This window comes from Thunnus thynnus, chromosome 15, assembly GCF_963924715.1.
Source record: "Thunnus thynnus chromosome 15, fThuThy2.1, whole genome shotgun sequence".
In the NCBI taxonomy this organism is placed as follows: Eukaryota; Metazoa; Chordata; class Actinopteri; order Scombriformes; family Scombridae; genus Thunnus; species Thunnus thynnus.
In genome coordinates this window covers 26,736,424-26,748,174 of record NC_089531.1, presented here as the reverse complement: position 1 = coordinate 26,748,174, position 11,751 = coordinate 26,736,424, and the positions used below count along the sequence as shown (strand labels likewise).

Genomic DNA, 11,751 nt, shown 5'->3' with positions numbered 1-11,751 from the left:
AGTTTGAATTTCGAATAAAAAGTGACAGCCCTAACACCCCGCACTCCTTATTTGGAAAGTCCTGGCTCCAAATGGAAAAGATGGCACCAATAAGCTGATAAACTGCAACTCTTGGCTTCAAACCGGTTCCAGTGTAAACCACTGGGTAATCTCACACCTTGCTACATTCATATGGGTTTTTACTGAACAGTGACAGACTATGTAATTGGACATAAATACTAGGGCTGCACAATTAAATGAATGTTAATCTTGATATGATTTTGGCTTCCCACAAGTAAATGAGCATGATTGTTTGCGATATTGACGTTTAAAATGCGCTCATAGAACACCCCTACACCCTGCAGCAGCAGCCTGTGCAAAAATTTTCTGGATGTTGCGGCTGCAGTCCAGAGTAGAAGAGCAATAAACAACAGAGAGTAGATGGGCAAAACGAAAATCAGATATCTGGAGCAGAAGGCGATGAGCTATTCCCTCAAAATGAATCATCATCCATTGTTTGGAAGTATTTCAGATTTGGAGTAAATGATGTTAACCAAGAACAAATCATATGCAAGGAGTGCTTTAGAATTGTGCCTGCACTGCAAAGCAACACAACTAACTTGTTCAACCACCTTAAAAAACACCACAAACTGCAGTATGATAAATGCATGAAGGCCAAGAATAACATTGCTAACATTACCTCACGGAATCCCCGTCCTTGTCCAACATCAACTCAGACATCCATAACAGCAATCCTGTACAGCGTGTCAACGTATCCATCCAGCTCCCCAAGACAGACTAAAATAACCAATGCAGTCGCATTCCATTTGGCCAAAGATATGTGTCCAATAAACACTGGGAGCAATGAAGACTTCAGGAAGATGGTCCACACACTGGACAAAAGATATGTGATCCCCTCTCGCATTTATTTCTCCAAAGTGGCATTACCTGTGCTGTATGTAAAACATCAAGGGGAAATAGAGAAGGATGTCACAGCTGTTGAATACTTTGCAACTACCACTGACCAATGGTCAAGCAAGACAGTAAAGCCATACATGAGCCTGACAATTCATTACATCCAAAGTGATTTTACAATGAAATTTTCCCACATGACCACACAGGAGAGTCTACAGGCTCCATCTAGCTATAGGTGAGTAGCAGGATATATTAACAAAAAAAAATGATGATGAATAATGATTAATTTTATGTAATCTGCGGTTATATGTGTTTGAATACTTTGTTAATAACAGTAGTAGAGGCAGATGAGGTTGTATTCCGTGTTTTACATTTACAAAAAAATGTTCTTTTTTAGAGAATGCAATGAGAGACCCTCAGACTGACCATACAGTGGGCCTCTGCAAAACACTGGTTAACAGTTCTCCTACAGCCAGAGGCATAAAAAGGAGCTAGTAGAGGCACAAAGGGAGCTGAAGCTTCCAGAGCATACACTGAAGACAGAGTGCCCCACAAGGTGAGGATCGAGGCAGGTCATGATAGAAAGAGTTTTGGAGCAGCAGAGGGCTATTGCTCATGTCCTGTCTACTGACAGAAAGGTCCTACACCTCATCCCTCCATGGCAGGACACTGACATCCTGGAGGCCATCAACAAATCCCTCAACCCTCTGACTGAGTTTACTGATGCGCTTTCCAATGAGAAGTATGTTTCCTTTGTAAAGCCAGTCCTTCACCTTTTCAGCTCCTCTATCCTGAAAGTGAAGGATGATGATCCAGACCTAACATGCGCCATCAAGACCAAACTGGACTTACTGACACAAGAACTACTTGACATGGCCTCTGCTCTTGATCCACAGTACAAGCTAAGATATGTTAGTGAGGATAATGTTGCACCAATCCTAGCCAGACATACTTCTGAGTTGGCGAGGACTGCGCCTGCAGGCATGGTATTAAGTAATTATTGTGATTACATATAGATACAGAGTTTATTATAAATAAATGAAATGAAGTTGATTAAAAATGTGTTATGAAATCAAGTGCTGTAATGTGCTGTAATCTACTCTCTGGATATGGATGTTAAATACGTTTCATTAGATTGGATTTGGTATTCATATTTTATTCACCATACTTTTTCTTTTCAAGGAGATGGGCCCAACTGATCCCCACATGGAGACCGGACCCCACTTAGGATGCAACGCCTTCAAAGAAATGGAAGACCTTTGGGAGCTTCTTCAAGACCGCTGAGGGAACCACACCTGTGTTGCCTTTTCTGCATAGGCCTGAATTGTTTTCATTTGGTTGCATTCTGTGATGGCATATTTATTTTTAGTTAGCCTGTATTTTGGGTATAATTTTATTTATATTTTGTTTCTAGGAGATGCACTGAATTCAAGTGGATAAGAACCCTATTTTAGTTTTATTTTGATGCAAAGATGTGTTAATTAGAAGAAATGTAGCACAGTGTGAAAGTGAAAGCAGTGCTCTGTTGATTTAATTTTGGGTAAAAAGTTTTGGTACAATTTTATTTATATTTTGCTTCTAGGAGTTGCATTGTGAATAAGGACCAGTCTTATTTTGATGCAAAAATTTGCACATTAGCAGGAATGTAGCACAACATGAAAGTGAAAGCAGAACTCTGTTTATTTAAATGTGAAAATGCAGTAAAAATATTTTGTCCCTAAAATCAATGAATAATCGTGATAAATAATTCCCGCTTGTACTGCCGTTACAACATGCCTTGATCCCCATGGCAACAAAAAGGACTTCCCCAGTGGTGGTCCCAATCTTGGCACCATCCACTGTATGACAGGATTCAACCGGCATGGTAGCAAGAGGCTCCACCCCAGTTGTAGTCTCAGGAAAGTGTCCCCCCAGCACCTCACCAAAACTGGGAAACTGCTTTGATGATACATCCCCACCCACCAGTATGCAGTGATGTGGTGATCTGCGGCTTAACCCCCCCCCCCCCCCCAAATGGTCCTATACTGCGTCAGTATTTGATTGATGATTGAAGCATCCCAAAGAACAGGAAAGACATTAAATTAAACATATTAAACATACAACATATTTAGAACACAAAGTATATATTACATTAAATATTTGTGTATCTGATTTAATATCTCTCCTGTTTTCTGCCAATGTAGTCTTGTAATTGTGACTTCCTATTTCATTCTTCACAATCCCTTTCTGTTAGTTTTCATGCTCAGTACTAGAATTTAATTTTCAGTATTGAAAACCAATTTGCAGACTTATTAAGTATGGATACAGTGCTCTTTTTTGCATCCTCACTTTGTGATTTCAGCTGATGATGTATTTTATACACTGTAGACATTTGTCCTAATAGCTTTAACCTTGTGACATTTATTCTTAATACAACACTCAACGCACTGACCATAAACGCAAAGTGCTCCATTTATTGATGGAGAATATTAGCATAATGCCCTTGATCTTTTGACCCTGTAATTTCCTTCTCTCAGTCTCCTTCTACGTGAATCAATCTTATTGATAGTTCCCTCGATGTCCATGAAGGAACGGGGAGGCTGACATCAATACTTTTTCATTCTCGGGCGTTCAATATGTCAGCTGGACAAATACTTTTAGAAGAGATGATCCAACCAGCACGTCTGCCTATGTTTGTTGTTTCTGTGTTGGGAGTCGTGTTATTACCATGCAGGATGTGTCATTTATCATTAATGTGTTAATGTAGTGATTTGATTATAAAAACTGGTTGTGAAGATAACACAACCAGCTCTGTTAGTAAATGCATGAGTGATGAACAACACTTAAGATTTTCATTTTTTTTTACAGCTCTCCATAAATCATCAGTGCAACTGAATCAGCCTGTAAAAGCACATGATTGAGAAATCAGTGCTGATGATGGTTTTACAAGTTGATGTGCTGATATAATAAAACGCATCATATAAATATCCACAGCCATATATAGCGGTTGCCCAAAATAGTAATAGCAAGCTATATGTCTGATGAATGTGTATACAATTTGACAATGATAACGAATAATTGAACAAAACTATGCTTATGCACGACTTTATAAAACTGCAGAAGAGCACATATTTCTTGTCTTGTGCATAGTGTAGTAGTTTCAGTAGTGAACCCACATAAAGTTTTATGTATCTGGCCATGTGGCATGTGGAAGTTCTCACAAAAAGGAAAAAGAAGAAAAATACAACAACAAAAAATCTATATACATATTTGTAAAAAGTTGAGGTGAAGCAAGAAAGTAGCAACCACCACAGCCAAGTGTAACAATCTGCGACACCTGTCAATCAACCAAATATCTTCAAGCATTAATATCCCCTTTATTGGATCAATCATTTTCAAAATCACTATGAGGAGTGGCATTAGATGAAGCTAGCTTCTGAGACTACAACTCATATTTACTTTTTATTCCAAGAGAGACAATGTTGTTTTATTAGCTGGCGACGAGAAGCAAAAACATCAGATAACCTCAATATTTGTTAAGCAAACATTTGGAGGAAGATTTAGATGATTGACTGCCTTATTTCTTCTGATAGCAACAGGAAAGATATCAGACTGAAAGTGACGCCAACATTACATCCACATCCACAGCACTTGATGTTATGTTAGTTTACCTTTTTATAAATGTGGCCGTGCTGCCAACATTACTGACAGAAACAGAACGTTACTGAAAAGATGCTTCTTATTAACGGTAGTACAACAAGTCAAACAGCTAAATCAACTTCAGAAATCTACAGAGGTTTTTTGGTGGCAGAGGATACTCTTGTACTAATCAGGAGGTAGGCCATAGTGTGTGATTAATTTTTGATTTGTCCATCCGTCACATTAACATTTAGTTTTTATTTGTCAATGAAAAATGTAATATATTACATCATAGGTCTTGTTTTCAGAGGTTACTTTTTTACTTTGTTTTATTTTGTTTTGTTTTTCATTAAAATGTGTTTTAAATATGTTAGATATAAATTAACACACCACACACACACACACACACACACACACACACACACACATATATATATATATATATATACATACATATATATATATATATATATATATGTATATATGTATATATATATTAATTATATATGTATATATGTATATATGTATATATATATATATATATATATATATATATATATATATATATATATATATATATGTAATATACTTTATTAACCAAGTTCACATATCTTGGAGTTATTTTCTTGTAAAAGCTGTTCTGAAGCACAAGCATGGTCTGAAGGGCACGGCGCAATTACATTGAGGGTGTGTCCACATCCACTTTGCTATTTTAACGGTGGAAAAAATGGTCGCTGCGCCAGGCGCATGGTTCAAAGGGGTTGTCCATTGTCTCCTAATTAATCATGGATGTGTTTTCGGCATAACATGCAATAAACCAATCAGAGTGTCATCTCCCATTCCCTTTAAGAGCCAGGTGTGCTTGCACCTTGGCAGGTTGCTATTATGATGGCACATTTGCCAAGTAGTGAGAAGGAGTGCTTCTCTGCAGAGGAAACAGATCTGCCTGTGCTCAAAGTGAAAGCGCACAATCCATAACGAGCACACTGCTGCTCCTGGATCCTCCTGTGGTCACCCCCAGACCACCACTTTAAGCTCTTGTTCATTCATTTGTTGCAAATTTATTTTCATTTATTTTTTGAAAAGGTTTATTTTTTTAATGACAGCTTTGGTTTCTTTACAATCGTTTTCTTCAGTCATGGAGTGACAGGTCAAATCAGAGGGTTTTAATTGCTGAAAGTATGGACACCTGATCACTGTACTCTCAAAAATGTGAAAGAATATTTTAAACATGTAAAGAATCATCAACACAGTTATCAGCTCCTCAAGGTTCTGATCCTGCTACTGGCAGCAGCTAGAAGCTGTGCAGATTTATTTCCTTCTTTAGTTTAATCATTGTTTTCACCTCATGTCATCATGTATTGATGCAGCGGGAAAGTCGATCTGTGTCTGATCCGTTGTTTTCCGCCTGTTTAAATACCTCTGTGTTTTGCCACAATTTGGTCAATTAATTAGACTATTTAATCCGTCATTTCTGTGATTAGTTAATTCTGATAAATATTATGACTTAGCATTATGACATGTATTTAAAAAATATGTTAATGTACACAATAATAATCTTTCACATTGTAATCCTTTTATTTGTAATCTTTTGCATGTTTGTGTGCTGCTGTGCGTCCTGTGTGTGTAAGAAGCAGAGTGTATGTTGTGCACCTGCCTCTGTAGGCACATATTACTACAATGATAATGCACCCTTAAAATAACAGTGAAACAATGCGCCATTGACTTTAGACCAGGCTTTTGTAGGTCAATAGCGCAGTCGCTCTCTACTGCCTCAAGATAGCAATGCACCAACAATGCACCTGACCACACCTGATTTTAAGACCAACACGCCCATGGGTGCTCTGAGTGGCGCAAGTGCATTTGCCATTTTAACAATGTGGACGCTGGACAGGAAAATGACAACTGTGTCGGTCTTAAACTAACAAAGACACTTGCGCTGTGCTTGGTGCGTAATATAGGGCCCCATGTCTCTGAATGTACAATTCTATGTCGTCTCTATTTTTATCATATGATCTTTCATGTTATTCTTTACTAATTATAATTCTAAAGTAACTTTTTAAGATTCCTTTCTTTTTTTATGATTGCATGCTTTTTATTCTAGTACCTCACAGGTGAAAAGGAGAGTGTGTTGTTTTCAGGCTGATTTCTAAAAGTGCAATGAAAAAACTTCTGATGTTGGTGCACTCTGCATCTGTTTCATCTGTATGCTGTTGGAGAGAATCTGCAATAGCATCTCCGTCCCTTCTGTCACATTCATCACCACCTAAGAACTCTGTCTGCAAAATGAGATTGATATGGGCAGCCTGTATGAAATCTTTATGTAAAATGCAAACAGCTCACTTTCAAATGCAAAGTTTTCCTTTCTTTTGGGCCAGCAGACGTCCGGATGAATCTCAGTGCTTCCAGATGCTGATAAAACTCCTGAGATCTATCTGGATTTGGGATTGCAGGGGGCTGAATCACTCAATCTGTTATGAGCCATCAGCTGGCATTGACTCGGGTGTTTAGTATTCCACAGTGTCCTTCTGTTTGACTCTGCTTGTCGTCCAGGCTTCGTTACAGCCTCTCAGGAATGACAACAACACTTTGCTGTTCACGTCTGCTCGGCATTATCACAGTCAACATAAAGCAGAGTCAGTCAAACATCATCATTTAGTGTAACTGTTCTTATCGGACCTTGCATATTATTCGCTTCCACTATGTCGTAATGATTTATTCCGCAGCTCTCTGAGTTTGAAAGTCAATTGTAAAGCTGTTGATGTACATTGAATATAAAACATTTTTACTCTTTTCATGGACTGAACTGATGAAGTGAATTCAGATAGAAGCCATTATTTCTGATTGACTGCCCTCTCTAAAATTAACCTGATCACAGAGGAGGAGGATTAGAGAGTTAGACAAATTGGCTTTATGAAAAAACTAACCCTAACTTTCACAAATTTTGTATGTTTGTGCTTCTTTTATAGGGAAAGAACTCTTCAGTGCTGTGACTGTTGCCAAAAAAAAGTGGGTCCTAAGAAGAGAGTGACCTTCAGAAACACGGCTTGGGAGAATCCACAGGTACACATTAAATAAGATTTCTGTGATCACGCAGGCTATCTGCAGTGTCACGCTGAAGGATATCTCCTGTTTGGAACAGGTGTTGCTACAAGCACTGGCACATAAATGAGAAAAAGTTCAATTTGCAAAACTCAAATCAACTGCCGAGCTCAGCGGCATCCAGTAAGCAGTTCCAAATAAAGGAAGAATGAAAATGATAAAGACCTTGTTTTATTGTTATATCCTTATTTGTGTAATGGGCTATAATCAAATGGAGAAAATTAAGTGCAGTGGTAGATGCAATTGTTTATTGTACATCCTATTTTGTAAAGATAAAGGCATCAGGGATAATAGTCTAGGCCCTCCCTCCTTGTATTACATAGCTACAAGTTTAATTTCAAAATATTTCCCTTTTATAAACGTTTCTAGTCAACTAATCTAGAAAATAGCCCAAATTGATCATTGCAAAACAGCAAATAAAGAATTAGGCCCTGGCTTGCAGCTTTTGTATTTCCCTAAGAGGCGGACCATTAGATGGAAAGAAGTGGGTATTGACTGTTGTGCCTGGAACTGGATACAAAGGGCTTTTTAAAAGCTTACAGATTTCATCAACACATACTTTGTGCAGCATTTTACTATCCACTTTGTGTGGACAAATACAAATAAACAACTATCCTTACAGCCATGTATCTTTTAACCCAGAGGATCACTAGATGAGGTATTGGTACAAGAGACTAAGTTCAACAATCAGTGAAAAGAGAGAGATGAATAAAGAATCTTAATACCGATCTAAAGGATTACTATTAAGCTGATGTTGCAACAAAGTTGGAGAAGCATAAAAGTAAACTAAACTGTGTGGCAAGAGAGAAACATACTTGTGGTAATGAATAAGGTCCAGGCAATAAGTATTAAATAGGAAGACTTAGTGCAGTCATGGGAATCATTTTGTCTTGGTATTTACTTCTATGCCTTCACAAATGCCTCCTCTAAGCTCCGCTTGCATCCATCTCTTCCAATTAGTCTAAGTCCTGCCGAAATATGACTTTCTGCAGCATCCTCTCTGTTATGAAGGTTGATGTCCGTATTTGGTTTAAGCACAGAGAGTTTAATGAGTTAGTTTGTCATTAAATTAGCAGGCTAAAATGCATTCATCCATGTTATTTGCCATTCGCTGCATGGCTGGTATTCTAGCAGCTTGTGTCCACAGCTCAATCGGGAAAGGTTACATTCACGTGTGACTTGTGAATGGAGGGTATTTTAATCACTAGTTCAGAGCTGTATACATGTGATTTTTTTTATCACAGTTTTGATCAGTGGTACATAAATAAGCACAATTAACCCCCAGGCCCCAGAGGCCCACAGTTGTGAAAGTGTAACATATATTTGAAAGTGTCTAGTAGTACCTATTTCTGACTGAATGTGGACAAACAATATATATCCCAACACCCCAGACTATGAACTGTATCATAGCAACATTTTTGGCCAGAAAATGTTAATACTGTAAGACATACAACATTCCAAGTTCAAACAACATGGCTGTTTCCCACTGAGCTCCCAGCTCTCTCTTTTGAACCAGTTTCAACAAATTTCCAAGTATTTGACCTGTACTATTCTTTTCCTTTATTCTAAAGATGTTCAGTGACAGAAAACTTTCATAATTAAAAACAAAAAAGTATAATACACATAATTTGGAGGGATTTCTTTCAATGTTGCAAAAATCCAACACTGGGCTTCAATGGGCATCACTTATTCACACAAAAGGCCCCATCACTGAGTCATGAATAAATTAATCAATCCTATATATATAGGGTTAGGGTTAACAGACAATACACTGTATATATATATATAGGTATTGTACAGGTATGTGTGTGTGTGTGTGTGTGTGTGTGTGTGTGTGTTGCATTAGATATGTCAGTGACAAAGAGAGCAAGAATGTACTTAGTTCAGGATGTATTGGATGCCATTGTCAATTTGAGATAAAAGTGATTTTAAGATTGAGTCAGAGAACAGTGATGACATAGAAAACATAGCACAGGATGGTCAGGATCAAGACTTTTCACCTGACAATGAAAAAGTGAGAACTAGGCAGACAGACAGACAGAAAGCATGAACAGTAACAGTGAGGATATGTCAGAATGCAGAAGGCAAAAAGCTTCACTGGTTAAAGAAAGAGTTCAATTGCAGATTTGTGAGCTCAGAGATGCTTCAGAATGTGATGGTCAAGAACAATGATTACAGTCCCCAGAAATATGAGACAGTTGCTGACATATCTGTTAAAGAGCTAGAACAAATGATAGGCATGTACTCGTGAATGAGTATAGTACAAATGCCTGGTGTCAGGGTTTACTGGGAAGCCGACACGCTGTGGCCCTGTAGCTGACATTATGCCTCGTAACCATTTCCAGTACTTGCTGTCATCCATCCATTTTGTCAACAACATCACTGCCTTCAGATGAACAGAAGGACTAACTTTTGAAGATTAGGCCGTGGTTGGATGTATTCAGAGAGAAATGCTTACAGATAGTGCCAGAGTGGCATAACTCTGTGGATGAAATGATGATTCCTTTTAAGGGGAAGTTCAGTGGAATCAGACAATACATGCGTAGGAAACCCCATTCCTGGGGCTTTAAGGTTTGGACAAGAACAGGAATCTCAGGCATACTTTGCAAACAGGTGACTTTGACGTGTACCAAGGGAGTGTGCAGTGTAAATGTGCAGAGTCTGAGCTAGGATTATCAGATATAGTCATGAAGCTTGCATCAACACTTCTTGCAGGACAAAACTACAAGGTATTTGCAGAATCGTCAAACTCCTTGAGTGTGAAATCCACTTTGTTGGAGCAGTACACTATGTGCCAAACCTCAGGTTAACAGAAGAGAAGGAGCTGAAATAAGGCAGAAGGAGCTTTGACTTCAGAGTTAAGCAAAGTCACAGCATCCGTGCTGTGAGGTAGTATGACACCCGATCAGTTACTCTTCTCTCCACTTTTGTTGGTCCACACCCAGTTGACAAGGTCGACTGATGGGACAAATCCACCAGGTCCTTCAATGAAATGAGCAGACCATCCACTGTAAAGACATAGATCCGACTCATGGGTAGAATTGATTTGCTTGATTCCTTTACAGCCAAGTACAAGTTCCACATTATGTCCACACGCTGGTATTTGTACATTTTCTGGCACACTATCATCCTTGGAGTGGTCAATGCTTGGCTACAATTCAAGCGTGACTGTAGAATCCTGCAGATCCCTGTAAAGGAAGTCATGAACAGGAGGCACTTCCAGGCACAGCTGGCAACCTCTCTCATCCAAATCAATACCCTGAAGAGAGGCAGATCATCCATGGATGAGGCAAGAGCACAAAGCCCCAGTGTGAAAAAGATGGCCCACAATGCTCCCCCTCCTGATGTTGACAAGGATAATGTAGGGCACTTGCCAATGAAAGTTGAAAAAAGAGGCCGCTGCAGGCATTGAAAGGATGGATATAAAACAACTGCATGCATCAAGTGTGATGTTAGTTTGTGCTTCACAGATCAAAAAAACTGCTTCCTTCAGTTTCACACATAAGGAGACCCAAACAAGGATGGCATCCACTAAATAAGAATAGAGTCCTCAGACATCAAAAATCATTATGTTGTTCAAGCCAATTTTATTTCAATTCAAAAGTCTGGGCATTTTAGTCTTATTGTAGTCAAAGAATTACATAACTATTTTCGTATAGTTTTAGTCAATGAAAACTGTTGACATTTTACTCTTTTTTAGCCATCAGATTATCGAACATTTCAGTCAATCTAACTGAGCCAAAACCAATAGTTTTTTGTCACTTTAGTCAAACTTATTTCACATAAGATTTAATCTTATCATTATCAGATGAAAAACACAGGTTGAATGATTAACAATACAGCTTTGCAGGAAGCGTCTCTTCTGATGGTATCAATTTAAGGAATACATCCAGTAGGGGTGTGTCTGAATACAAATATGTTATTCGGCAAAGCACAAATATTGTTTTTTTGTTTTTTTTTAACGAATATTTATGTCATACAAATATTTTTGAAATTATTTGTTTTCAGGAAGAAAATACCAGCATGCAGGTCGGTTACATTGCTATCTCAGTCTCTGTCCTCTGCTCCGCTATTACATCTATCAGCAGGTCGCCACGAGGGGAGTCACATCCACCTGCTACATGATACACATTTCCT

At 38.4% G+C, this 11,751-nt stretch overlaps 1 long non-coding RNA gene across 3 annotated transcripts; it reads left to right on the top strand.

Annotated features, from left to right (window-relative positions):
- The first annotated feature begins 449 nt into the window (after positions 1-449).
- LOC137198004 (uncharacterized) lies at positions 450-2,774 on the top strand. Of its 3 annotated transcripts, none has more exons than XR_010931558.1 (4): positions 450-1,129; positions 1,292-1,450; positions 1,529-1,880; positions 2,077-2,774. It is a non-coding gene; the product is annotated as an uncharacterized lncRNA (long non-coding RNA). The 3 variants fall into 3 exon arrangements; XR_010931557.1 differs by having other exon boundaries at positions 453-1,129; positions 1,292-1,636; positions 1,791-1,880; XR_010931556.1 differs by having other exon boundaries at positions 1,292-1,880.
- Positions 2,775-11,751: the final 8,977 nt, after the last annotated feature.